We start from the raw sequence: 26243 nt of genomic DNA on the forward strand, positions 1-26243 counted from the left end.
TCCCCGCACCCCGCTCCCCGACCTGGTGCTCCGCCACCCGACTCCGCACACCCGCCGCCCCGGCCCGGCCCGGCCCAGATCTCTTTCTTGCACAGCCACCAGCTGTCTCTGGCCCGCCCATCTCCTGAGCTTCGACAAGACGCAGGAGGGCGCCCTCCTTTGGGGGTGCGATTGCCTGAAAGGCGGAAGGGGGTGTCCACCGCCACCGGGTAGGACGAAGCCCCCCGAGGGATGGCACAAAGCGAGGGGCGGCCTGGGCCTTTGGTGGGGCCCGCGGGGTTCCCTTAGCGGTTGGGGAGCTACCTCCGTCCGCAGCACCGGGGGTTCGCTGGGTTCCCCCGGGTGTGGGTGTGGGTGTGGGTGTGGGTGTGGGTCCCCTGTTGCCCCCGCAGAGCACGGAGCGCTTGGGGCTTGCGCGGGGGCGGGAGAAGGGAAGAGACACGCCCCTGCAACGCAGGGCTGCTGTCTGTTGGGCGCGAGACACCATCTCCTAAGTTTGGACGGCGGACGAGGGTGGGCGGGGGCGGGGGAGGGGGCGGGGGTCCAGCTCTGAGAGTAGCCCCGCGGGGGGGGGCGATGGGAGGGTCCCCCCACACCGCCCAAGGGCGGACGGGGCGGGCTCCAAAAAATGGCGATCAAAAGCCTACAGCACCCGGTATTCCCAGGCGGTCTCCCATCCAAGTACTAACCAGGCCCGACCCTGCTTAGCTTCCGAGATCAGACGAGATCGGGCGCGTTCAGGGTGGTATGGCCGTAGACGCGGGAGCCGGCCTCCGGGAGCCTCAAGAGCCCGCGGCGCCGGGGCTCCAGGCCCGCTGAGCCCTGGGCCCCCTGGCTGACCTGGTGCTCCGCTCCCCCCACCCTCTAGCCGGGACTAGATCTGTCCGTGCGGAGCCACCAGCTGCCTCTCATCCACCTTCTGAGCTTCCAGGTGATGCGAGACGCGGGAGAGCCGCTCCCGGGTGGGTGGGGGTGAGGGGGGCCGGGGCGGGGGAGGGAGTGCGATGTCCCGGTGAGCCCGGAAGGGGGCGCCCTCTCCATCTGGGCTCCGCTAGGGAGTCCACTTCACATCCCCATGGCAGCATTGTGTTGGGGAGAATCCAATGGCTAAACACGTCGTTGGGACCAAAGATGTGCATGTGCCTAGGCCGGGTCCAGGGGGAGTGGAGGTGGAGGCCGCCCACCATGTAGGCCCACAGCCAGCCCCAGGTCTGATGCGCCGTGTCCTGGGAGACCCTAGGAGGGGATATGGCCTGGGCGGTCACCCCTTCGTGTCCTCCGTTTCACCCTCTTCCCGGTGGAGACCTAGCCAGGTGGCCCAGGGCGGTGTGCCTCTCCCAGGACCGCAGTGCTGAAGCCCGGGCCTGTTGGAAGCGGCCCTCCAGGCCACATCCCACCCCGTCTAAGGATCTGGCCCTCTCTGAGTTTTTGCATCCGGCACAGGTCACAAGGCCCACGGGTGTGGCCGGTGTGATGTCATATGCAGCGGTCCGGGTCTCTAGAAGATTGTTTCCTGCATCATCCCTCGCGTGTGTGTCGGCGGGGTCCCTGGGAAGGCCCAGGAGGACACAGTGGCTTTGCCAGGACACTAAACCGATCGGACAACACAGGTCTCACTGGGCTCTCCTGAACGCTAGGCCCCTGGTGGCAAGAAGGGGGAGCTGGGGGAGGGGAAAGCTGAGTTGGAGAACTTGGAGTATTTCTGGGGGTGTCAGTCAAAAGCCCAGAGGGCTTTCCGGGCAAGTGTGCTTAAAGGAACACGTACAGGTAATGGAACCCTGCAAACTTGATGTCACTTCCTCAGTGACAGGACAATACAGAAGCTAGAACTCTGGTCCACCAGGCACCACATTGCTGAGACAGGCCCCTATCACCTCACTTGACTGGAGACCTGGGAGAGAGAGCAGGATGCTCTCCACTGGTCTCCAGATGTCCTTGGGGTGTGCCTCTGGAACAGCTGACAGCAAAACTGTTTCCCTCACGCAGACAGTGGCTCTAGTCTCCCTTCTGACGCCTGCTGACCTTGAGCGGTGTGTAGCCTCAGGTAACTTAGGACAGCCTAGCGTTGGCCAATCCCAGGTAGGCCACAACTGGGGGCACTTGAGGGCGTCATATCCGTCCTTGCCACTGTGTGTGCGTGTGTGTGTGTGTGTGTGTGTGTGTGTGTGTGTTTGTGCTGGAGTGGAAGAAACTGCAGGAGGGGTGGTTTGCTGGGTCTCTCAAGTGCCTACCTCAGGTCATGGGGGGCATAAGAGGAAGTGAGTGCTGGGGACCAAGGTCCCGTACCCTCTGGAAATCCTAGGGGTTGAGGGCTCATTTTATTCCTTCATGGCTGGAAGTCTATTCAGACAACCCTGTGCACCTGATCAGGGAAAATGACTTCATGGTGGGTTTCCCTACTGTGGTGAGACCCAGGCAATTTTCCAATGGCCCGGACTCCGGGCGTTGCCTTATCAGAGCTCCACCCAGGTGGTCATGGAGACTCAGTTGCACTCATACAACTTCTTCCAATCCTTGTCCGGGAGCTAGAGACCAGAGCACCGGCAGTCGGAGTGGGCCCAGAGTTAAGGGTGGGTACAGAGGGCGCTGTCCCCACCGGACTAAGAGGACCCAGGAGAGCCACATATCAGATCCCCCCCGAGAGTGTTTAGCGGTTCCACCTGCATTTATTATTTATTTATTTATTTATTTATTTATTTATTTATTTATTTATTTATTTGATTATTTCTCGTAATCCTCGGCCAGGATATCTCTCCCTTGACTTTTAGGGAGACTGGAAAAAAAACGGGAGAGGCAGAGAGAAACATGGATGTGAGGGAGACACCTGGATTGGTTGCCTCCGGCAGGCGCCCCAAGGGGCCAGGGATCCAGCCTGCAAGGGAGGTAAGTGCCCTTGACCCCAATCGAACCCGAGACCCTTCCATCCACAGGCCTGCGCTCTGTCCACTGAGCCAAACCCGCTGGAGCCTCCTCCACTAGCGTCACAGACACATCCCTCCCATCCAGGGGTGCCCTCTGTCAGGCGGGAGACCCCTTTCCCTGATTGGGGGTGGAGGTCGTGGTGGCCGGGGGTGAGGGATCCAAGAGTAGCCCCAGGGGTCCCCCCACCAAACCCTCAACACCGCCAAGGCGAGGAGGGGAGTGGAGGAGGGGAGTGGCCCAGCCGCTCTCCTGGGCCCAGGGTGGGTGTTTGGGGGTGGGGAGGTGGAGTGCTGCAGAGTGGCAGGAAGGGGGGCGGGCGTCCTAGTGGACCTCAGGGCCGGCCCTGCCTTGGCCACGGGGCGGAGCTTGGGCAAGGAAAACAGAAACATCCCAAAGCCCTGTCCCCGCACCCCGCTCCCCGACCTGGTGCTCCGCCACCCGACTCCGCACACCCGCCGCCCCGGCCCGGCCCAGATCTCTTTCTTGCACAGCCACCAGCTGTCTCTGGCCCGCCCATCTCCTGAGCTTCGACAAGACGCAGGAGGGCGCCCTCCTTTGGGGGTGCGATTGCCTGAAAGGCGGAAGGGGGTGTCCACCGCCACCGGGTAGGACGAAGCCCCCCGAGGGATGGCACAAAGCGAGGGGCGGCCTGGGCCTTTGGTGGGGCCCGCGGGGTTCCCTTAGCGGTTGGGGAGCTACCTCCGTCCGCAGCACCGGGGGTTCGCTGGGTTCCCCCGGGTGTGGGTGTGGGTGTGGGTGTGGGTCCCCTGTTGCCCCCGCAGAGCACGGAGCGCTTGGGGCTTGCGCGGGGGCGGGAGAAGGGAAGAGACACGCCCCTGCAACGCAGGGCTGCTGTCTGTTGGGCGCGAGACACCATCTCCTAAGTTTGGACGGCGGACGAGGGTGGGCGGGGGCGGGGGAGGGGGCGGGGGTCCAGCTCTGAGAGTAGCCCCGCGGGGGGGGGCGATGGGAGGGTCCCCCCACACCGCCCAAGGGCGGACGGGGCGGGCTCCAAAAAATGGCGATCAAAAGCCTACAGCACCCGGTATTCCCAGGCGGTCTCCCATCCAAGTACTAACCAGGCCCGACCCTGCTTAGCTTCCGAGATCAGACGAGATCGGGCGCGTTCAGGGTGGTATGGCCGTAGACGCGGGAGCCGGCCTCCGGGAGCCTCAAGAGCCCGCGGCGCCGGGGCTCCAGGCCCGCTGAGCCCTGGGCCCCCTGGCTGACCTGGTGCTCCGCTCCCCCCACCCTCTAGCCGGGACTAGATCTGTCCGTGCGGAGCCACCAGCTGCCTCTCATCCACCTTCTGAGCTTCCAGGTGATGCGAGACGCGGGAGAGCCGCTCCCGGGTGGGTGGGGGTGAGGGGGGCCGGGGCGGGGGAGGGAGTGCGATGTCCCGGTGAGCCCGGAAGGGGGCGCCCTCTCCATCTGGGCTCCGCTAGGGAGTCCACTTCACATCCCCATGGCAGCATTGTGTTGGGGAGAATCCAATGGCTAAACACGTCGTTGGGACCAAAGATGTGCATGTGCCTAGGCCGGGTCCAGGGGGAGTGGAGGTGGAGGCCGCCCACCATGTAGGCCCACAGCCAGCCCCAGGTCTGATGCGCCGTGTCCTGGGAGACCCTAGGAGGGGATATGGCCTGGGCGGTCACCCCTTCGTGTCCTCCGTTTCACCCTCTTCCCGGTGGAGACCTAGCCAGGTGGCCCAGGGCGGTGTGCCTCTCCCAGGACCGCAGTGCTGAAGCCCGGGCCTGTTGGAAGCGGCCCTCCAGGCCACATCCCACCCCGTCTAAGGATCTGGCCCTCTCTGAGTTTTTGCATCCGGCACAGGTCACAAGGCCCACGGGTGTGGCCGGTGTGATGTCATATGCAGCGGTCCGGGTCTCTAGAAGATTGTTTCCTGCATCATCCCTCGCGTGTGTGTCGGCGGGGTCCCTGGGAAGGCCCAGGAGGACACAGTGGCTTTGCCAGGACACTAAACCGATCGGACAACACAGGTCTCACTGGGCTCTCCTGAACGCTAGGCCCCTGGTGGCAAGAAGGGGGAGCTGGGGGAGGGGAAAGCTGAGTTGGAGAACTTGGAGTATTTCTGGGGGTGTCAGTCAAAAGCCCAGAGGGCTTTCCGGGCAAGTGTGCTTAAAGGAACACGTACAGGTAATGGAACCCTGCAAACTTGATGTCACTTCCTCAGTGACAGGACAATACAGAAGCTAGAACTCTGGTCCACCAGGCACCACATTGCTGAGACAGGCCCCTATCACCTCACTTGACTGGAGACCTGGGAGAGAGAGCAGGATGCTCTCCACTGGTCTCCAGATGTCCTTGGGGTGTGCCTCTGGAACAGCTGACAGCAAAACTGTTTCCCTCACGCAGACAGTGGCTCTAGTCTCCCTTCTGACGCCTGCTGACCTTGAGCGGTGTGTAGCCTCAGGTAACTTAGGACAGCCTAGCGTTGGCCAATCCCAGGTAGGCCACAACTGGGGGCACTTGAGGGCGTCATATCCGTCCTTGCCACTGTGTGTGCGTGTGTGTGTGTGTGTGTGTGTGTGTGTGTGTGTGTTTGTGCTGGAGTGGAAGAAACTGCAGGAGGGGTGGTTTGCTGGGTCTCTCAAGTGCCTACCTCAGGTCATGGGGGGCATAAGAGGAAGTGAGTGCTGGGGACCAAGGTCCCGTACCCTCTGGAAATCCTAGGGGTTGAGGGCTCATTTTATTCCTTCATGGCTGGAAGTCTATTCAGACAACCCTGTGCACCTGATCAGGGAAAATGACTTCATGGTGGGTTTCCCTACTGTGGTGAGACCCAGGCAATTTTCCAATGGCCCGGACTCCGGGCGTTGCCTTATCAGAGCTCCACCCAGGTGGTCATGGAGACTCAGTTGCACTCATACAACTTCTTCCAATCCTTGTCCGGGAGCTAGAGACCAGAGCACCGGCAGTCGGAGTGGGCCCAGAGTTAAGGGTGGGTACAGAGGGCGCTGTCCCCACGGGACTAAGAGGACCCAGGAGAGCCACATATCAGATCCCCCCCGAGAGTGTTTAGCGGTTCCACCTGCATTTCTTATTTATTTATTTATTTATTTATTTATTTATTTATTTATTTATTTATTTATTTGATTATTTCTCGTAATCCTCGGCCAGGATATCTCTCCCTTGACTTTTAGGGAGACTGGAAAAAAAACGGGAGAGGCAGAGAGAAACATGGATGTGAGGGAGACACCTGGATTGGTTGCCTCCGGCAGGCGCCCCAAGGGGCCAGGGATCCAGCCTGCAAGGGAGGTAAGTGCCCTTGACCCCAATCGAACCCGAGACCCTTCCATCCACAGGCCTGCGCTCTGTCCACTGAGCCAAACCCGCTGGAGCCTCCTCCACTAGCGTCACAGACACATCCCTCCCATCCAGGGGTGCCCTCTGTCAGGCGGGAGACCCCTTTCCCTGATTGGGGGTGGAGGTCGTGGTGGCCGGGGGTGAGGGATCCAAGAGTAGCCCCAGGGGTCCCCCCACCAAACCCTCAACACCGCCAAGGCGAGGAGGGGAGTGGAGGAGGGGAGTGGCCCAGCCGCTCTCCTGGGCCCAGGGTGGGTGTTTGGGGGTGGGGAGGTGGAGTGCTGCAGAGTGGCAGGAAGGGGGGCGGGCGTCCTAGTGGACCTCAGGGCCGGCCCTGCCTTGGCCACGGGGCGGAGCTTGGGCAAGGAAAACAGAAACATCCCAAAGCCCTGTCCCCGCACCCCGCTCCCCGACCTGGTGCTCCGCCACCCGACTCCGCACACCCGCCGCCCCGGCCCGGCCCGGCCCAGATCTCTTTCTTGCACAGCCACCAGCTGTCTCTGGCCCGCCCATCTCCTGAGCTTCGACAAGACGCAGGAGGGCGCCCTCCTTTGGGGGTGCGATTGCCTGAAAGGCGGAAGGGGGTGTCCACCGCCACCGGGTAGGACGAAGCCCCCCGAGGGATGGCACAAAGCGAGGGGCGGCCTGGGCCTTTGGTGGGGCCCGCGGGGTTCCCTTAGCGGTTGGGGAGCTACCTCCGTCCGCAGCACCGGGGGTTCGCTGGGTTCCCCCGGGTGTGGGTGTGGGTGTGGGTGTGGGTGTGGGTCCCCTGTTGCCCCCGCAGAGCACGGAGCGCTTGGGGCTTGCGCGGGGGCGGGAGAAGGGAAGAGACACGCCCCTGCAACGCAGGGCTGCTGTCTGTTGGGCGCGAGACACCATCTCCTAAGTTTGGACGGCGGACGAGGGTGGGCGGGGGCGGGGGAGGGGGCGGGGGTCCAGCTCTGAGAGTAGCCCCGCGGGGGGGGGCGATGGGAGGGTCCCCCCACACCGCCCAAGGGCGGACGGGGCGGGCTCCAAAAAATGGCGATCAAAAGCCTACAGCACCCGGTATTCCCAGGCGGTCTCCCATCCAAGTACTAACCAGGCCCGACCCTGCTTAGCTTCCGAGATCAGACGAGATCGGGCGCGTTCAGGGTGGTATGGCCGTAGACGCGGGAGCCGGCCTCCGGGAGCCTCAAGAGCCCGCGGCGCCGGGGCTCCAGGCCCGCTGAGCCCTGGGCCCCCTGGCTGACCTGGTGCTCCGCTCCCCCCACCCTCTAGCCGGGACTAGATCTGTCCGTGCGGAGCCACCAGCTGCCTCTCATCCACCTTCTGAGCTTCCAGGTGATGCGAGACGCGGGAGAGCCGCTCCCGGGTGGGTGGGGGTGAGGGGGGCCGGGGCGGGGGAGGGAGTGCGATGTCCCGGTGAGCCCGGAAGGGGGCGCCCTCTCCATCTGGGCTCCGCTAGGGAGTCCACTTCACATCCCCATGGCAGCATTGTGTTGGGGAGAATCCAATGGCTAAACACGTCGTTGGGACCAAAGATGTGCATGTGCCTAGGCCGGGTCCAGGGGGAGTGGAGGTGGAGGCCGCCCACCATGTAGGCCCACAGCCAGCCCCAGGTCTGATGCGCCGTGTCCTGGGAGACCCTAGGAGGGGATATGGCCTGGGCGGTCACCCCTTCGTGTCCTCCGTTTCACCCTCTTCCCGGTGGAGACCTAGCCAGGTGGCCCAGGGCGGTGTGCCTCTCCCAGGACCGCAGTGCTGAAGCCCGGGCCTGTTGGAAGCGGCCCTCCAGGCCACATCCCACCCCGTCTAAGGATCTGGCCCTCTCTGAGTTTTTGCATCCGGCACAGGTCACAAGGCCCACGGGTGTGGCCGGTGTGATGTCATATGCAGCGGTCCGGGTCTCTAGAAGATTGTTTCCTGCATCATCCCTCGCGTGTGTGTCGGCGGGGTCCCTGGGAAGGCCCAGGAGGACACAGTGGCTTTGCCAGGACACTAAACCGATCGGACAACACAGGTCTCACTGGGCTCTCCTGAACGCTAGGCCCCTGGTGGCAAGAAGGGGGAGCTGGGGGAGGGGAAAGCTGAGTTGGAGAACTTGGAGTATTTCTGGGGGTGTCAGTCAAAAGCCCAGAGGGCTTTCCGGGCAAGTGTGCTTAAAGGAACACGTACAGGTAATGGAACCCTGCAAACTTGATGTCACTTCCTCAGTGACAGGACAATACAGAAGCTAGAACTCTGGTCCACCAGGCACCACATTGCTGAGACAGGCCCCTATCACCTCACTTGACTGGAGACCTGGGAGAGAGAGCAGGATGCTCTCCACTGGTCTCCAGATGTCCTTGGGGTGTGCCTCTGGAACAGCTGACAGCAAAACTGTTTCCCTCACGCAGACAGTGGCTCTAGTCTCCCTTCTGACGCCTGCTGACCTTGAGCGGTGTGTAGCCTCAGGTAACTTAGGACAGCCTAGCGTTGGCCAATCCCAGGTAGGCCACAACTGGGGGCACTTGAGGGCGTCATATCCGTCCTTGCCACTGTGTGTGCGTGTGTGTGTGTGTGTGTGTGTGTGTGTGTGTGTGTTTGTGCTGGAGTGGAAGAAACTGCAGGAGGGGTGGTTTGCTGGGTCTCTCAAGTGCCTACCTCAGGTCATGGGGGGCATAAGAGGAAGTGAGTGCTGGGGACCAAGGTCCCGTACCCTCTGGAAATCCTAGGGGTTGAGGGCTCATTTTATTCCTTCATGGCTGGAAGTCTATTCAGACAACCCTGTGCACCTGATCAGGGAAAATGACTTCATGGTGGGTTTCCCTACTGTGGTGAGACCCAGGCAATTTTCCAATGGCCCGGACTCCGGGCGTTGCCTTATCAGAGCTCCACCCAGGTGGTCATGGAGACTCAGTTGCACTCATACAACTTCTTCCAATCCTTGTCCGGGAGCTAGAGACCAGAGCACCGGCAGTCGGAGTGGGCCCAGAGTTAAGGGTGGGTACAGAGGGCGCTGTCCCCACCGGACTAAGAGGACCCAGGAGAGCCACATATCAGATCCCCCCCGAGAGTGTTTAGCGGTTCCACCTGCATTTATTATTTATTTATTTATTTATTTATTTATTTATTTATTTATTTATTTATTTGATTATTTCTCGTAATCCTCGGCCAGGATATCTCTCCCTTGACTTTTAGGGAGACTGGAAAAAAAACGGGAGAGGCAGAGAGAAACATGGATGTGAGGGAGACACCTGGATTGGTTGCCTCCGGCAGGCGCCCCAAGGGGCCAGGGATCCAGCCTGCAAGGGAGGTAAGTGCCCTTGACCCCAATCGAACCCGAGACCCTTCCATCCACAGGCCTGCGCTCTGTCCACTGAGCCAAACCCGCTGGAGCCTCCTCCACTAGCGTCACAGACACATCCCTCCCATCCAGGGGTGCCCTCTGTCAGGCGGGAGACCCCTTTCCCTGATTGGGGGTGGAGGTCGTGGTGGCCGGGGGTGAGGGATCCAAGAGTAGCCCCAGGGGTCCCCCCACCAAACCCTCAACACCGCCAAGGCGAGGAGGGGAGTGGAGGAGGGGAGTGGCCCAGCCGCTCTCCTGGGCCCAGGGTGGGTGTTTGGGGGTGGGGAGGTGGAGTGCTGCAGAGTGGCAGGAAGGGGGGCGGGCGTCCTAGTGGACCTCAGGGCCGGCCCTGCCTTGGCCACGGGGCGGAGCTTGGGCAAGGAAAACAGAAACATCCCAAAGCCCTGTCCCCGCACCCCGCTCCCCGACCTGGTGCTCCGCCACCCGACTCCGCACACCCGCCGCCCCGGCCCGGCCCGGCCCAGATCTCTTTCTTGCACAGCCACCAGCTGTCTCTGGCCCGCCCATCTCCTGAGCTTCGACAAGACGCAGGAGGGCGCCCTCCTTTGGGGGTGCGATTGCCTGAAAGGCGGAAGGGGGTGTCCACCGCCACCGGGTAGGACGAAGCCCCCCGAGGGATGGCACAAAGCGAGGGGCGGCCTGGGCCTTTGGTGGGGCCCGCGGGGTTCCCTTAGCGGTTGGGGAGCTACCTCCGTCCGCAGCACCGGGGGTTCGCTGGGTTCCCCCGGGTGTGGGTGTGGGTGTGGGTGTGGGTGTGGGTCCCCTGTTGCCCCCGCAGAGCACGGAGCGCTTGGGGCTTGCGCGGGGGCGGGAGAAGGGAAGAGACACGCCCCTGCAACGCAGGGCTGCTGTCTGTTGGGCGCGAGACACCATCTCCTAAGTTTGGACGGCGGACGAGGGTGGGCGGGGGCGGGGGAGGGGGCGGGGGTCCAGCTCTGAGAGTAGCCCCGCGGGGGGGGGCGATGGGAGGGTCCCCCCACACCGCCCAAGGGCGGACGGGGCGGGCTCCAAAAAATGGCGATCAAAAGCCTACAGCACCCGGTATTCCCAGGCGGTCTCCCATCCAAGTACTAACCAGGCCCGACCCTGCTTAGCTTCCGAGATCAGACGAGATCGGGCGCGTTCAGGGTGGTATGGCCGTAGACGCGGGAGCCGGCCTCCGGGAGCCTCAAGAGCCCGCGGCGCCGGGGCTCCAGGCCCGCTGAGCCCTGGGCCCCCTGGCTGACCTGGTGCTCCGCTCCCCCCACCCTCTAGCCGGGACTAGATCTGTCCGTGCGGAGCCACCAGCTGCCTCTCATCCACCTTCTGAGCTTCCAGGTGATGCGAGACGCGGGAGAGCCGCTCCCGGGTGGGTGGGGGTGAGGGGGGCCGGGGCGGGGGAGGGAGTGCGATGTCCCGGTGAGCCCGGAAGGGGGCGCCCTCTCCATCTGGGCTCCGCTAGGGAGTCCACTTCACATCCCCATGGCAGCATTGTGTTGGGGAGAATCCAATGGCTAAACACGTCGTTGGGACCAAAGATGTGCATGTGCCTAGGCCGGGTCCAGGGGGAGTGGAGGTGGAGGCCGCCCACCATGTAGGCCCACAGCCAGCCCCAGGTCTGATGCGCCGTGTCCTGGGAGACCCTAGGAGGGGATATGGCCTGGGCGGTCACCCCTTCGTGTCCTCCGTTTCACCCTCTTCCCGGTGGAGACCTAGCCAGGTGGCCCAGGGCGGTGTGCCTCTCCCAGGACCGCAGTGCTGAAGCCCGGGCCTGTTGGAAGCGGCCCTCCAGGCCACATCCCACCCCGTCTAAGGATCTGGCCCTCTCTGAGTTTTTGCATCCGGCACAGGTCACAAGGCCCACGGGTGTGGCCGGTGTGATGTCATATGCAGCGGTCCGGGTCTCTAGAAGATTGTTTCCTGCATCATCCCTCGCGTGTGTGTCGGCGGGGTCCCTGGGAAGGCCCAGGAGGACACAGTGGCTTTGCCAGGACACTAAACCGATCGGACAACACAGGTCTCACTGGGCTCTCCTGAACGCTAGGCCCCTGGTGGCAAGAAGGGGGAGCTGGGGGAGGGGAAAGCTGAGTTGGAGAACTTGGAGTATTTCTGGGGGTGTCAGTCAAAAGCCCAGAGGGCTTTCCGGGCAAGTGTGCTTAAAGGAACACGTACAGGTAATGGAACCCTGCAAACTTGATGTCACTTCCTCAGTGACAGGACAATACAGAAGCTAGAACTCTGGTCCACCAGGCACCACATTGCTGAGACAGGCCCCTATCACCTCACTTGACTGGAGACCTGGGAGAGAGAGCAGGATGCTCTCCACTGGTCTCCAGATGTCCTTGGGGTGTGCCTCTGGAACAGCTGACAGCAAAACTGTTTCCCTCACGCAGACAGTGGCTCTAGTCTCCCTTCTGACGCCTGCTGACCTTGAGCGGTGTGTAGCCTCAGGTAACTTAGGACAGCCTAGCGTTGGCCAATCCCAGGTAGGCCACAACTGGGGGCACTTGAGGGCGTCATATCCGTCCTTGCCACTGTGTGTGCGTGTGTGTGTGTGTGTGTGTGTGTGTGTGTGTGTGTTTGTGCTGGAGTGGAAGAAACTGCAGGAGGGGTGGTTTGCTGGGTCTCTCAAGTGCCTACCTCAGGTCATGGGGGGCATAAGAGGAAGTGAGTGCTGGGGACCAAGGTCCCGTACCCTCTGGAAATCCTAGGGGTTGAGGGCTCATTTTATTCCTTCATGGCTGGAAGTCTATTCAGACAACCCTGTGCACCTGATCAGGGAAAATGACTTCATGGTGGGTTTCCCTACTGTGGTGAGACCCAGGCAATTTTCCAATGGCCCGGACTCCGGGCGTTGCCTTATCAGAGCTCCACCCAGGTGGTCATGGAGACTCAGTTGCACTCATACAACTTCTTCCAATCCTTGTCCGGGAGCTAGAGACCAGAGCACCGGCAGTCGGAGTGGGCCCAGAGTTAAGGGTGGGTACAGAGGGCGCTGTCCCCACGGGACTAAGAGGACCCAGGAGAGCCACATATCAGATCCCCCCCGAGAGTGTTTAGCGGTTCCACCTGCATTTATTATTTATTTATTTATTTATTTATTTATTTATTTATTTATTTATTTATTTATTTGATTATTTCTCGTAATCCTCGGCCAGGATATCTCTCCCTTGACTTTTAGGGAGACTGGAAAAAAAAGGGAGAGGCAGAGAGAAACATGGATGTGAGGGAGACACCTGGATTGGTTGCCTCCGGCAGGCGCCCCAAGGGGCCAGGGATCCAGCCTGCAAGGGAGGTAAGTGCCCTTGACCCCAATCGAACCCGAGACCCTTCCATCCACAGGCCTGCGCTCTGTCCACTGAGCCAAACCCGCTGGAGCCTCCTCCACTAGCGTCACAGACACATCCCTCCCATCCAGGGGTGCCCTCTGTCAGGCGGGAGACCCCTTTCCCTGATTGGGGGTGGAGGTCGTGGTGGCCGGGGGTGAGGGATCCAAGAGTAGCCCCAGGGGTCCCCCCACCAAACCCTCAACACCGCCAAGGCGAGGAGGGGAGTGGAGGAGGGGAGTGGCCCAGCCGCTCTCCTGGGCCCAGGGTGGGTGTTTGGGGGTGGGGAGGTGGAGTGCTGCAGAGTGGCAGGAAGGGGGGCGGGCGTCCTAGTGGACCTCAGGGCCGGCCCTGCCTTGGCCACGGGGCGGAGCTTGGGCAAGGAAAACAGAAACATCCCAAAGCCCTGTCCCCGCACCCCGCTCCCCGACCTGGTGCTCCGCCACCCGACTCCGCACACCCGCCGCCCCGGCCCGGCCCGGCCCAGATCTCTTTCTTGCACAGCCACCAGCTGTCTCTGGCCCGCCCATCTCCTGAGCTTCGACAAGACGCAGGAGGGCGCCCTCCTTTGGGGGTGCGATTGCCTGAAAGGCGGAAGGGGGTGTCCACCGCCACCGGGTAGGACGAAGCCCCCCGAGGGATGGCACAAAGCGAGGGGCGGCCTGGGCCTTTGGTGGGGCCCGCGGGGTTCCCTTAGCGGTTGGGGAGCTACCTCCGTCCGCAGCACCGGGGGTTCGCTGGGTTCCCCCGGGTGTGGGTGTGGGTGTGGGTGTGGGTCCCCTGTTGCCCCCGCAGAGCACGGAGCGCTTGGGGCTTGCGCGGGGGCGGGAGAAGGGAAGAGACACGCCCCTGCAACGCAGGGCTGCTGTCTGTTGGGCGCGAGACACCATCTCCTAAGTTTGGACGGCGGACGAGGGTGGGCGGGGGCGGGGGCGGGGGCGGGGGTCCAGCTCTGAGAGTAGCCCCGCGGGGGGGGCGATGGGAGGGTCCCCCCACACCGCCCAAGGGCGGACGGGGCGGGCTCCAAAAAATGGCGATCAAAAGCCTACAGCACCCGGTATTCCCAGGCGGTCTCCCATCCAAGTACTAACCAGGCCCGACCCTGCTTAGCTTCCGAGATCAGACGAGATCGGGCGCGTTCAGGGTGGTATGGCCGTAGACGCGGGAGCCGGCCTCCGGGAGCCTCAAGAGCCCGCGGCGCCGGGGCTCCAGGCCCGCTGAGCCCTGGGCCCCCTGGCTGACCTGGTGCTCCGCTCCCCCCACCCTCTAGCCGGGACTAGATCTGTCCGTGCGGAGCCACCAGCTGCCTCTCATCCACCTTCTGAGCTTCCAGGTGATGCGAGACGCGGGAGAGCCGCTCCCGGGTGGGTGGGGGTGAGGGGGGCCGGGGCGGGGGAGGGAGTGCGATGTCCCGGTGAGCCCGGAAGGGGGCGCCCTCTCCATCTGGGCTCCGCTAGGGAGTCCACTTCACATCCCCATGGCAGCATTGTGTTGGGGAGAATCCAATGGCTAAACACGTCGTTGGGACCAAAGATGTGCATGTGCCTAGGCCGGGTCCAGGGGGAGTGGAGGTGGAGGCCGCCCACCATGTAGGCCCACAGCCAGCCCCAGGTCTGATGCGCCGTGTCCTGGGAGACCCTAGGAGGGGATATGGCCTGGGCGGTCACCCCTTCGTGTCCTCCGTTTCACCCTCTTCCCGGTGGAGACCTAGCCAGGTGGCCCAGGGCGGTGTGCCTCTCCCAGGACCGCAGTGCTGAAGCCCGGGCCTGTTGGAAGCGGCCCTCCAGGCCACATCCCACCCCGTCTAAGGATCTGGCCCTCTCTGAGTTTTTGCATCCGGCACAGGTCACAAGGCCCACGGGTGTGGCCGGTGTGATGTCATATGCAGCGGTCCGGGTCTCTAGAAGATTGTTTCCTGCATCATCCCTCGCGTGTGTGTCGGCGGGGTCCCTGGGAAGGCCCAGGAGGACACAGTGGCTTTGCCAGGACACTAAACCGATCGGACAACACAGGTCTCACTGGGCTCTCCTGAACGCTAGGCCCCTGGTGGCAAGAAGGGGGAGCTGGGGGAGGGGAAAGCTGAGTTGGAGAACTTGGAGTATTTCTGGGGGTGTCAGTCAAAAGCCCAGAGGGCTTTCCGGGCAAGTGTGCTTAAAGGAACACGTACAGGTAATGGAACCCTGCAAACTTGATGTCACTTCCTCAGTGACAGGACAATACAGAAGCTAGAACTCTGGTCCACCAGGCACCACATTGCTGAGACAGGCCCCTATCACCTCACTTGACTGGAGACCTGGGAGAGAGAGCAGGATGCTCTCCACTGGTCTCCAGATGTCCTTGGGGTGTGCCTCTGGAACAGCTGACAGCAAAACTGTTTCCCTCACGCAGACAGTGGCTCTAGTCTCCCTTCTGACGCCTGCTGACCTTGAGCGGTGTGTAGCCTCAGGTAACTTAGGACAGCCTAGCGTTGGCCAATCCCAGGTAGGCCACAACTGGGGGCACTTGAGGGCGTCATATCCGTCCTTGCCACTGTGTGTGCGTGTGTGTGTGTGTGTGTGTGTGTGTGTGTGTGTGTTTGTGCTGGAGTGGAAGAAACTGCAGGAGGGGTGGTTTGCTGGGTCTCTCAAGTGCCTACCTCAGGTCATGGGGGGCATAAGAGGAAGTGAGTGCTGGGGACCAAGGTCCCGTACCCTCTGGAAATCCTAGGGGTTGAGGGCTCATTTTATTCCTTCATGGCTGGAAGTCTATTCAGACAACCCTGTGCACCTGATCAGGGAAAATGACTTCATGGTGGGTTTCCCTACTGTGGTGAGACCCAGGCAATTTTCCAATGGCCCGGACTCCGGGCGTTGCCTTATCAGAGCTCCACCCAGGTGGTCATGGAGACTCAGTTGCACTCATACAACTTCTTCCAATCCTTGTCCGGGAGCTAGAGACCAGAGCACCGGCAGTCGGAGTGGGCCCAGAGTTAAGGGTGGGTACAGAGGGCGCTGTCCCCACGGGACTAAGAGGACCCAGGAGAGCCACATATCAGATCCCCCCCGAGAGTGTTTAGCGGTTCCACCTGCATTTCTTATTTATTTATTTATTTATTTATTTATTTATTTATTTATTTATTTATTTGATTATTTCTCGTAATCCTCGGCCAGGATATCTCTCCCTTGACTTTTAGGGAGACTGGAAAAAAAACGGGAGAGGCAGAGAGAAACATGGATGTGAGGGAGACACCTGGATTGGTTGCCTCCGGCAGGCGCCCCAAGGGGCCAGGGATCCAGCCTGCAAGGGAGGTAAGTGCCCTTGACCCCAATCGAACCCGAGACCCTTCCATCCACAGGCCTGCGCTCTGTCCACTGAGCCAAACCCGCTGGAGCCTCCTCCACTAGCGTCACAGACACATCCCTCCCATCCAGGGGTGCCCTCTGTCAGGCGGGAGACCCCTTTCCCTGATTGGGGGTGGAGGTCGTGGTGGCCGGGGGTGAGGGATCCAAGAGTAGCCCCAGGGGTCCCCCCACCAAACCCTCAACACCGCCAAGGCGAGGAGGGGAGTGGAGGAGGGGAGTGGCCCAGCCGCTCTCCTGGGCCCAGGGTGGGTGTTTGGGGGTGGGGAGGTGGAGTGCTGCAGAGTGGCAGGAAGGGGGGCGGGCGTCCTAGTGGACCTCAGGGCCGGCCCTGCCTTGGCCACGGGGCGGAGCTTGGGCAAGGAAAACAGAAACATCCCAAAGCCCTGTCCCCGCACCCCGCTCCCCGACCTGGTGCTCCGCCACCCGACTCCGCACACCCGCCGCCCCGGCCCGGCCCGGCCCAGATCTCTTTCTTGCACAGCCACCAGCTGTCTCTGGCCCGCCCATCTCCTGAGCTTCGACAAGACGCAGGAGGGCGCCCTCCTTTGGGGGTGCGATTGCCTGAAAGGCGGAAGGGGGTGTCCACCGCCACCGGGTAGGACGAAGCCCCCCGAGGGATGGCACAAAGCGAGGGGCGGCCTGGGCCTTTGGTGGGGCCCGCGGGGTTCCCTTAGCGGTTGGGGAGCTACCTCCGTCCGCAGCACCGGGGGTTCGCTGGGTTCCCCCGGGTGTGGGTGTGGGTGTGGGTGTGGGTGTGGGTCCCCTGTTGCCCCCGCAGAGCACGGAGCGCTTGGGGCTTGCGCGGGGGCGGGAGAAGGGAAGAGACACGCCCCTGCAACGCAGGGCTGCTGTCTGTTGGGCGCGAGACACCATCTCCTAAGTTTGGACGGCGGACGAGGGTGGGCGGGGGCGGGGGAGGGGGCGGGGGTCCAGCTCTGAGAGTAGCCCCGCGGGGGGGGGCGATGGGAGGGTCCCCCCACACCGCCCAAGGGCGGACGGGGCGGGCTCCAAAAAATGGCGATCAAAAGCCTACAGCACCCGGTATTCCCAGGCGGTCTCCCATCCAAGTACTAACCAGGCCCGACCCTGCTTAGCTTCCGAGATCAGACGAGATCGGGCGCGTTCAGGGTGGTATGGCCGTAGACGCGGGAGCCGGCCTCCGGGAGCCTCAAGAGCCCGCGGCGCCGGGGCTCCAGGCCCGCTGAGCCCTGGGCCCCCTGGCTGACCTGGTGCTCCGCTCCCCCCACCCTCTAGCCGGGACTAGATCTGTCCGTGCGGAGCCACCAGCTGCCTCTCATCCACCTTCTGAGCTTCCAGGTGATGCGAGACGCGGGAGAGCCGCTCCCGGGTGGGTGGGGGTGAGGGGGGCCGGGGCGGGGGAGGGAGTGCGATGTCCCGGTGAGCCCGGAAGGGGGCGCCCTCTCCATCTGGGCTCCGCTAGGGAGTCCACTTCACATCCCCATGGCAGCATTGTGTTGGGGAGAATCCAATGGCTAAACACGTCGTTGGGACCAAAGATGTGCATGTGCCTAGGCCGGGTCCAGGGGGAGTGGAGGTGGAGGCCGCCCACCATGTAGGCCCACAGCCAGCCCCAGGTCTGATGCGCCGTGTCCTGGGAGACCCTAGGAGGGGATATGGCCTGGGCGGTCACCCCTTCGTGTCCTCCGTTTCACCCTCTTCCCGGTGGAGACCTAGCCAGGTGGCCCAGGGCGGTGTGCCTCTCCCAGGACCGCAGTGCTGAAGCCCGGGCCTGTTGGAAGCGGCCCTCCAGGCCACATCCCACCCCGTCTAAGGATCTGGCCCTCTCTGAGTTTTTGCATCCGGCACAGGTCACAAGGCCCACGGGTGTGGCCGGTGTGATGTCATATGCAGCGGTCCGGGTCTCTAGAAGATTGTTTCCTGCATCATCCCTCGCGTGTGTGTCGGCGGGGTCCCTGGGAAGGCCCAGGAGGACACAGTGGCTTTGCCAGGACACTAAACCGATCGGACAACACAGGTCTCACTGGGCTCTCCTGAACGCTAGGCCCCTGGTGGCAAGAAGGGGGAGCTGGGGGAGGGGAAAGCTGAGTTGGAGAACTTGGAGTATTTCTGGGGGTGTCAGTCAAAAGCCCAGAGGGCTTTCCGGGCAAGTGTGCTTAAAGGAACACGTACAGGTAATGGAACCCTGCAAACTTGATGTCACTTCCTCAGTGACAGGACAATACAGAAGCTAGAACTCTGGTCCACCAGGCACCACATTGCTGAGACAGGCCCCTATCACCTCACTTGACTGGAGACCTGGGAGAGAGAGCAGGATGCTCTCCACTGGTCTCCAGATGTCCTTGGGGTGTGCCTCTGGAACAGCTGACAGCAAAACTGTTTCCCTCACGCAGACAGTGGCTCTAGTCTCCCTTCTGACGCCTGCTGACCTTGAGCGGTGTGTAGCCTCAGGTAACTTAGGACAGCCTAGCGTTGGCCAATCCCAGGTAGGCCACAACTGGGGGCACTTGAGGGCGTCATATCCGTCCTTGCCACTGTGTGTGCGTGTGTGTGTGTGTGTGTGTGTGTGTGTGTGTGTGTTTGTGCTGGAGTGGAAGAAACTGCAGGAGGGGTGGTTTGCTGGGTCTCTCAAGTGCCTACCTCAGGTCATGGGGGGCATAAGAGGAAGTGAGTGCTGGGGACCAAGGTCCCGTACCCTCTGGAAATCCTAGGGGTTGAGGGCTCATTTTATTCCTTCATGGCTGGAAGTCTATTCAGACAACCCTGTGCACCTGATCAGGGAAAATGACTTCATGGTGGGTTTCCCTACTGTGGTGAGACCCAGGCAATTTTCCAATGGCCCGGACTCCGGGCGTTGCCTTATCAGAGCTCCACCCAGGTGGTCATGGAGACTCAGTTGCACTCATACAACTTCTTCCAATCCTTGTCCGGGAGCTAGAGACCAGAGCACCGGCAGTCGGAGTGGGCCCAGAGTTAAGGGTGGGTACAGAGGGCGCTGTCCCCACGGGACTAAGAGGACCCAGGAGAGCCACATATCAGATCCCCCCCGAGAGTGTTTAGCGGTTCCACCTGCATTTCTTATTTATTTATTTATTTATTTATTTATTTATTTATTTATTTATTTATTTGATTATTTCTCGTAATCCTCGGCCAGGATATCTCTCCCTTGACTTTTAGGGAGACTGGAAAAAAAACGGGAGAGGCAGAGAGAAACATGGATGTGAGGGAGACACCTGGATTGGTTGCCTCCGGCAGGCGCCCCAAGGGGCCAGGGATCCAGCCTGCAAGGGAGGTAAGTGCCCTTGACCCCAATCGAACCCGAGACCCTTCCATCCACAGGCCTGCGCTCTGTCCACTGAGCCAAACCCGCTGGAGCCTCCTCCACTAGCGTCACAGACACATCCCTCCCATCCAGGGGTGCCCTCTGTCAGGCGGGAGACCCCTTTCCCTGATTGGGGGTGGAGGTCGTGGTGGCCGGGGGTGAGGGATCCAAGAGTAGCCCCAGGGGTCCCCCCACCAAACCCTCAACACCGCCAAGGCGAGGAGGGGAGTGGAGGAGGGGAGTGGCCCAGCCGCTCTCCTGGGCCCAGGGTGGGTGTTTGGGGGTGGGGAGGTGGAGTGCTGCAGAGTGGCAGGAAGGGGGGCGGGCGTCCTAGTGGACCTCAGGGCCGGCCCTGCCTTGGCCACGGGGCGGAGCTTGGGCAAGGAAAACAGAAACATCCCAAAGCCCTGTCCCCGCACCCCGCTCCCCGACCTGGTGCTCCGCCACCCGACTCCGCACACCCGCCGCCCCGGCCCGGCCCGGCCCAGATCTCTTTCTTGCACAGCCACCAGCTGTCTCTGGCCCGCCCATCTCCTGAGCTTCGACAAGACGCAGGAGGGCGCCCTCCTTTGGGGGTGCGATTGCCTGAAAGGCGGAAGGGGGTGTCCACCGCCACCGGGTAGGACGAAGCCCCCCGAGGGATGGCACAAAGCGAGGGGCGGCCTGGGCCTTTGGTGGGGCCCGCGGGGTTCCCTTAGCGGTTGGGGAGCTACCTCCGTCCGCAGCACCGGGGGTTCGCTGGGTTCCCCCGGGTGTGGGTGTGGGTGTGGGTGTGGGTGTGGGTCCCCTGTTGCCCCCGCAGAGCACGGAGCGCTTGGGGCTTGCGCGGGGGCGGGAGAAGGGAAGAGACACGCCCCTGCAACGCAGGGCTGCTGTCTGTTGGGCGCGAGACACCATCTCCTAAGTTTGGACGGCGGACGAGGGTGGGCGGGGGCGGGGGCGGGGGTCCAGCTCTGAGAGTAGCCCCGCGGGGGGGGCGATGGGAGGGTCCCCCCACACCGCCCAAGGGCGGACGGGGCGGGCTCCAAAAAATGGCGATCAAAAGCCTACAGCACCCGGTATTCCCAGGCGGTCTCCCATCCAAGTACTAACCAGGCCCGACCCTGCTTAGCTTCCGAGATCAGACGAGATCGGGCGCGTTCAGGGTGGTATGGCCGTAGACGCGGGAGCCGGCCTCCGGGAGCCTCAAGAGCCCGCGGCGCCGGGGCTCCAGGCCCGCTGAGCCCTGGGCCCCCTGGCTGACCTGGTGCTCCGCTCCCCCCACCCTCTAGCCGGGACTAGATCTGTCCGTGCGGAGCCACCAGCTGCCTCTCATCCACCTTCTGAGCTTCCAGGTGATGCGAGACGCGGGAGAGCCGCTCCCGGGTGGGTGGGGGTGAGGGGGGCCGGGGCGGGGGAGGGAGTGCGATGTCCCGGTGAGCCCGGAAGGGGGCGCCCTCTCCATCTGGGCTCCGCTAGGGAGTCCACTTCACATCCCCATGGCAGCATTGTGTTGGGGAGAATCCAATGGCTAAACACGTCGTTGGGACCAAAGATGTGCATGTGCCTAGGCCGGGTCCAGGGGGAGTGGAGGTGGAGGCCGCCCACCATGTAGGCCCACAGCCAGCCCCAGGTCTGATGCGCCGTGTCCTGGGAGACCCTAGGAGGGGATATGGCCTGGGCGGTCACCCCTTCGTGTCCTCCGTTTCACCCTCTTCCCGGTGGAGACCTAGCCAGGTGGCCCAGGGCGGTGTGCCTCTCCCAGGACCGCAGTGCTGAAGCCCGGGCCTGTTGGAAGCGGCCCTCCAGGCCACATCCCACCCCGTCTAAGGATCTGGCCCTCTCTGAGTTTTTGCATCCGGCACAGGTCACAAGGCCCACGGGTGTGGCCGGTGTGATGTCATATGCAGCGGTCCGGGTCTCTAGAAGATTGTTTCCTGCATCATCCCTCGCGTGTGTGTCGGCGGGGTCCCTGGGAAGGCCCAGGAGGACACAGTGGCTTTGCCAGGACACTAAACCGATCGGACAACACAGGTCTCACTGGGCTCTCCTGAACGCTAGGCCCCTGGTGGCAAGAAGGGGGAGCTGGGGGAGGGGAAAGCTGAGTTGGAGAACTTGGAGTATTTCTGGGGGTGTCAGTCAAAAGCCCAGAGGGCTTTCCGGGCAAGTGTGCTTAAAGGAACACGTACAGGTAATGGAACCCTGCAAACTTGATGTCACTTCCTCAGTGACAGGACAATACAGAAGCTAGAACTCTGGTCCACCAGGCACCACATTGCTGAGACAGGCCCCTATCACCTCACTTGACTGGAGACCTGGGAGAGAGAGCAGGATGCTCTCCACTGGTCTCCAGATGTCCTTGGGGTGTGCCTCTGGAACAGCTGACAGCAAAACTGTTTCCCTCACGCAGACAGTGGCTCTAGTCTCCCTTCTGACGCCTGCTGACCTTGAGCGGTGTGTAGCCTCAGGTAACTTAGGACAGCCTAGCGTTGGCCAATCCCAGGTAGGCCACAACTGGGGGCACTTGAGGGCGTCATATCCGTCCTTGCCACTGTGTGTGCGTGTGTGTGTGTGTGTGTGTGTGTGTGTGTGTGTGTGTGTTTGTGCTGGAGTGGAAGAAACTGCAGGAGGGGTGGTTTGCTGGGTCTCTCAAGTGCCTACCTCAGGTCATGGGGGGCATAAGAGGAAGTGAGTGCTGGGGACCAAGGTCCCGTACCCTCTGGAAATCCTAGGGGTTGAGGGCTCATTTTATTCCTTCATGGCTGGAAGTCTATTCAGACAACCCTGTGCACCTGATCAGGGAAAATGACTTCATGGTGGGTTTCCCTACTGTGGTGAGACCCAGGCAATTTTCCAATGGCCCGGACTCCGGGCGTTGCCTTATCAGAGCTCCACCCAGGTGGTCATGGAGACTCAGTTGCACTCATACAACTTCTTCCAATCCTTGTCCGGGAGCTAGAGACCAGAGCACCGGCAGTCGGAGTGGGCCCAGAGTTAAGGGTGGGTACAGAGGGCGCTGTCCCCACGGGACTAAGAGGACCCAGGAGAGCCACATATCAGATCCCCCCCGAGAGTGTTTAGCGGTTCCACCTGCATTTATTATTTATTTATTTATTTATTTATTTATTTATTTATTTATTTATTTATTTATTTATTTGATTATTTCTCGTAATCCTCGGCCAGGATATCTCTCCCTTGACTTTTAGGGAGACTGGAAAAAAAACGGGAGAGGCAGAGAGAAACATGGATGTGAGGGAGACACCTGGATTGGTTGCCTCCGGCAGGCGCCCCAAGGGGCCAGGGATCCAGCCTGCAAGGGAGGTAAGTGCCCTTGACCCCAATCGAACCCGAGACCCTTCCATCCACAGGCCTGCGCTCTGTCCACTGAGCCAAACCCGCTGGAGCCTCCTCCACTAGCGTCACAGACACATCCCTCCCATCCAGGGGTGCCCTCTGTCAGGCGGGAGACCCCTTTCCCTGATTGGGGGTGGAGGTCGTGGTGGCCGGGGGTGAGGGATCCAAGAGTAGCCCCAGGGGTCCCCCCACCAAACCCTCAACACCGCCAAGGCGAGGAGGGGAGTGGAGGAGGGGAGTGGCCCAGCCGCTCTCCTGGGCCCAGGGTGGGTGTTTGGGGGTGGGGAGGTGGAGTGCTGCAGAGTGGCAGGAAGGGGGGCGGGCGTCCTAGTGGACCTCAGGGTCGGCCCTGCCTTGGCCACGGGGCGGAGCTTGGGCAAGGAAAACAGAAACATCCCAAAGCCCTGTCCCCGCACCCCGCTCCCCGACCTGGTGCTCCGCCACCCGACTCCGCACACCCGCCGCCCCGGCCCGGCCCAGATCTCTTTCTTGCACAGCCACCAGCTGTCTCTGGCCCGCCCATCTCCTGAGCTTCGACAAGACGCAGGAGGGCGCCCTCCTTTGGGGGTGCGATTGCCTGAAAGGCGGAAGGGGGTGTCCACCGCCACCGGGTAGGACGAAGCCCCCCGAGGGATGGCACAAAGCGAGGGGCGGCCTGGGCCTTTGGTGGGGCCCGCGGGGTTCCCTTAGCGGTTGGGGAGCTACCTCCGTCCGCAGCACCGGGGGTTCGCTGGGTTCCCCCGGGTGTGGGTGTGGGTGTGGGTGTGGGTCCCCTGTTGCCCCCGCAGAGCACGGAGCGCTTGGGGCTTGCGCGGGGGCGGGAGAAGGGAAGAGACACGCCCCTGCAACGCAGGGCTGCTGTCTGTTGGGCGCGAGACACCATCTCCTAAGTTTGGACGGCGGACGAGGGTGGGCGGGGGCGGGGGAGGGGGCGGGGGTCCAGCTCTGAGAGTAGCCCCGCGGGGGGGGGCGATGGGAGGGTCCCCCCACACCGCCAAAGGGCGGACGGGGCGGGCTCCAAAAAATGGCGATCAAAAGCCTACAGCACCCGGTATTCCCAGGCGGTCTCCCATCCAAGTACTAACCAGGCCCGACCCTGCTTAGCTTCCGAGATCAGACGAGATCGGGCGCGTTCAGGGTGGTATGGCCGTAGACGCGGGAGCCGGCCTCCGGGAGCCTCAAGAGCCCGCGGCGCCGGGGCTCCAGGCCCGCTGAGCCCTGGGCCCCCTGGCTGACCTGGTGCTCCGCTCCCCCCACCCTCTAGCCGGGACTAGATCTGTCCGTGCGGAGCCACCAGCTGCCTCTCATCCACCTTCTGAGCTTCCAGGTGATGCGAGACGCGGGAGAGCCGCTCCCGGGTGGGTGGGGGTGAGGGGGGCCGGGGCGGGGGAGGGAGTGCGATGTCCCGGTGAGCCCGGAAGGGGGCGCCCTCTCCATCTGGGCTCCGCTAGGGAGTCCACTTCACATCCCCATGGCAGCATTGTGTTGGGGAGAATCCAATGGCTAAACACGTCGTTGGGACCAAAGATGTGCATGTGCCTAGGCGGGGTCCAGGGGGAGTGGAGGTGGAGGCCGCCTAGTAAATACTTCTAATCAAACTGTCTAATTTTGGTAAAACTGTTAAAATACACAATGATAGTTCCCTGAAATGATTAAGAACGTGTAAGAAACACCTCAAGTACACGTAAATAGATTCTTACTACATTTACTGTCGTATTCAATCACGCAGGTTTCCAGTGGAAAGCTGTGAAATGATGAAAATACTGGTAATATTTACATATCCGGGTACTTCCGGTGGCGTTTTCACGGGATTGTGCTTTCAAATATTAAGAGTTCATGATTACAGATCTCAGAATTGGTGTCTAAAGCCTTTGAATGACGAGAATAGTGTTTCTATTTACAATTAAGGAGGATTGGCTTTGGTGTTTTTTTGTGTGAATCTGTAATAATGCTGACGATTCCAATAAATACTTCTAAGCAAACCTTCCAATTGTGGTAAAACTGTTAAAATACACAATGATAGTTCCCAGAAATGATTAAGAACGTGTAAGAAACACCTCAAGTACACGTAAATAAATTCTTACTACATTTACTGTCGTATTCAATCACGCAGGTTTCCAGTGGAAAGCTGTGAAATTGCAAAAATACTGGTAATATTTACAACTCCGGGTATTTCCGGTGGCGTTTTCACGGGACTGTGCTCTCAATTATTAAGAGTTCATGCTCACAGAGCTCAGAATTGGTGTCTAAAGCCTTGGAATGACGAGAATAGTGTTTATGCTTACAATTAAGGAGGATAGGCTTTGGCGTTTTTGTGTGTGAATCTGTTAAAATGGTGACGATTCCGGTAAATACTTCTAAGCAAACTGTCTAATTTTGGTAAAACTGTTAAAATACACAATGATAGTTCCCAGAAATGACTAAGAACGTGTAAGAAACACCTCAAGTACACGTAAATAGATTCTTACTACATTTACTGTCGTATTCAATGACGGAGGTTTCCAGTGGAAAGCTGTGAAATGACAAAAATATTGGTAATATTTACAACTCCAGGTACTTCGGGTGGCGTTTTCACAGGACTGTGCTTTCAAATATTAAGAGTTCATGCTGATGAAGATGGCGGCGATATAGGCAGAGGCGTCCCAGGTCGTGTCCCGGAGCAAATGGAATGAACAGCTGAAACTAGTAACACCCACATCGAATTGGCGAAATTGCTCAGCTGGTGAGAGGGTTTGCAGCGGGGAAGAGCAGAACTCCCCCTGGAAAGGTAAAAAAACCAGGGATTTGGGCAGGAAAGTTTGCCAGACCTCTTAGCCCAGAGAGTCGGAGGGAGACCGCGTGGCAGACAGCCGCGTCCCCTGGGACAGGCACAGCCCCTGATGGGGGAAAGGAGAACCGAGGGATTCCTGGCGCCGCCAGGGAAATTGAGAGCTGGGTTCTGTGACAGCGGAGGACTGAGCCTAAAGGGGGCAGCCTGAAGAGCTGACCTGACCATGCAGTCCCGGTAAGAGAAGAAGCTTACAGAAACCAAGCCTTCCCCGTTTCCGCGGCCGGCGTTTGTTTGTCTGTTTTCACTGAATCCTGTTCATGGGACATTTCGGATACAGACACTCACCTGTGCTGAAGAGAGGGAGAGTGTGCGGAGGAGTGGAATCTGGGGAGAGACTGGGGAGAGAGGGGGAGCCGGGAGAGGTGGCAGCGAATTGAGTGCTGAGACAGCCCTGAGCCCAAGACTGGGGCAGCAATTCTCTCCAGAGAGTGAGGCTCCTCCCCCCGGCCCCCAGGCAAGGAGCACAGCCACACCCAGATTCCACCCTGTACGAGATCAAGAATTAAAATAACCTTATCAGTCCCTGGGAGTTAACAGGGTCTGGCCTATAGAG

The 26243-nt window shown here is 61.2% G+C and overlaps 8 non-coding genes across 8 annotated transcripts; all 8 read right to left on the reverse strand.

The window, feature by feature from the left end:
• Nucleotides 1-640: 640 nt before the first annotated feature.
• On the reverse strand, nucleotides 641-759 carry LOC132238915 (5S ribosomal RNA). Its single transcript, XR_009453891.1, has one exon. It is a non-coding gene; the product is annotated as a 5S ribosomal RNA (ribosomal RNA).
• Nucleotides 760-3952: 3193 nt separating this feature from the next.
• On the reverse strand, nucleotides 3953-4071 carry LOC132238926 (5S ribosomal RNA). The gene has a single exon (XR_009453898.1). It is a non-coding gene; the product is annotated as a 5S ribosomal RNA (ribosomal RNA).
• A 3210-nt stretch (nucleotides 4072-7281) lies between these two features.
• Nucleotides 7282-7400, reverse strand: LOC132238938 (5S ribosomal RNA). Its single transcript, XR_009453906.1, has one exon. It is a non-coding gene; the product is annotated as a 5S ribosomal RNA (ribosomal RNA).
• Nucleotides 7401-10606: 3206 nt separating this feature from the next.
• LOC132238949 (5S ribosomal RNA) lies at nucleotides 10607-10725 on the reverse strand. The gene has a single exon (XR_009453916.1). It is a non-coding gene; the product is annotated as a 5S ribosomal RNA (ribosomal RNA).
• Nucleotides 10726-13927: 3202 nt separating this feature from the next.
• On the reverse strand, nucleotides 13928-14046 carry LOC132238961 (5S ribosomal RNA). Its single transcript, XR_009453926.1, has one exon. It is a non-coding gene; the product is annotated as a 5S ribosomal RNA (ribosomal RNA).
• A 3206-nt stretch (nucleotides 14047-17252) lies between these two features.
• On the reverse strand, nucleotides 17253-17371 carry LOC132238973 (5S ribosomal RNA). Its single transcript, XR_009453936.1, has one exon. It is a non-coding gene; the product is annotated as a 5S ribosomal RNA (ribosomal RNA).
• Nucleotides 17372-20570: 3199 nt separating this feature from the next.
• LOC132238984 (5S ribosomal RNA) lies at nucleotides 20571-20689 on the reverse strand. The gene has a single exon (XR_009453946.1). It is a non-coding gene; the product is annotated as a 5S ribosomal RNA (ribosomal RNA).
• A 3207-nt stretch (nucleotides 20690-23896) lies between these two features.
• On the reverse strand, nucleotides 23897-24015 carry LOC132238986 (5S ribosomal RNA). The gene has a single exon (XR_009453948.1). It is a non-coding gene; the product is annotated as a 5S ribosomal RNA (ribosomal RNA).
• Nucleotides 24016-26243: the final 2228 nt, after the last annotated feature.

The sequence above is a fragment of the Myotis daubentonii genome, chromosome 7, assembly GCF_963259705.1.
Source record: "Myotis daubentonii chromosome 7, mMyoDau2.1, whole genome shotgun sequence".
In the NCBI taxonomy this organism is placed as follows: Eukaryota; Metazoa; Chordata; class Mammalia; order Chiroptera; family Vespertilionidae; genus Myotis; species Myotis daubentonii.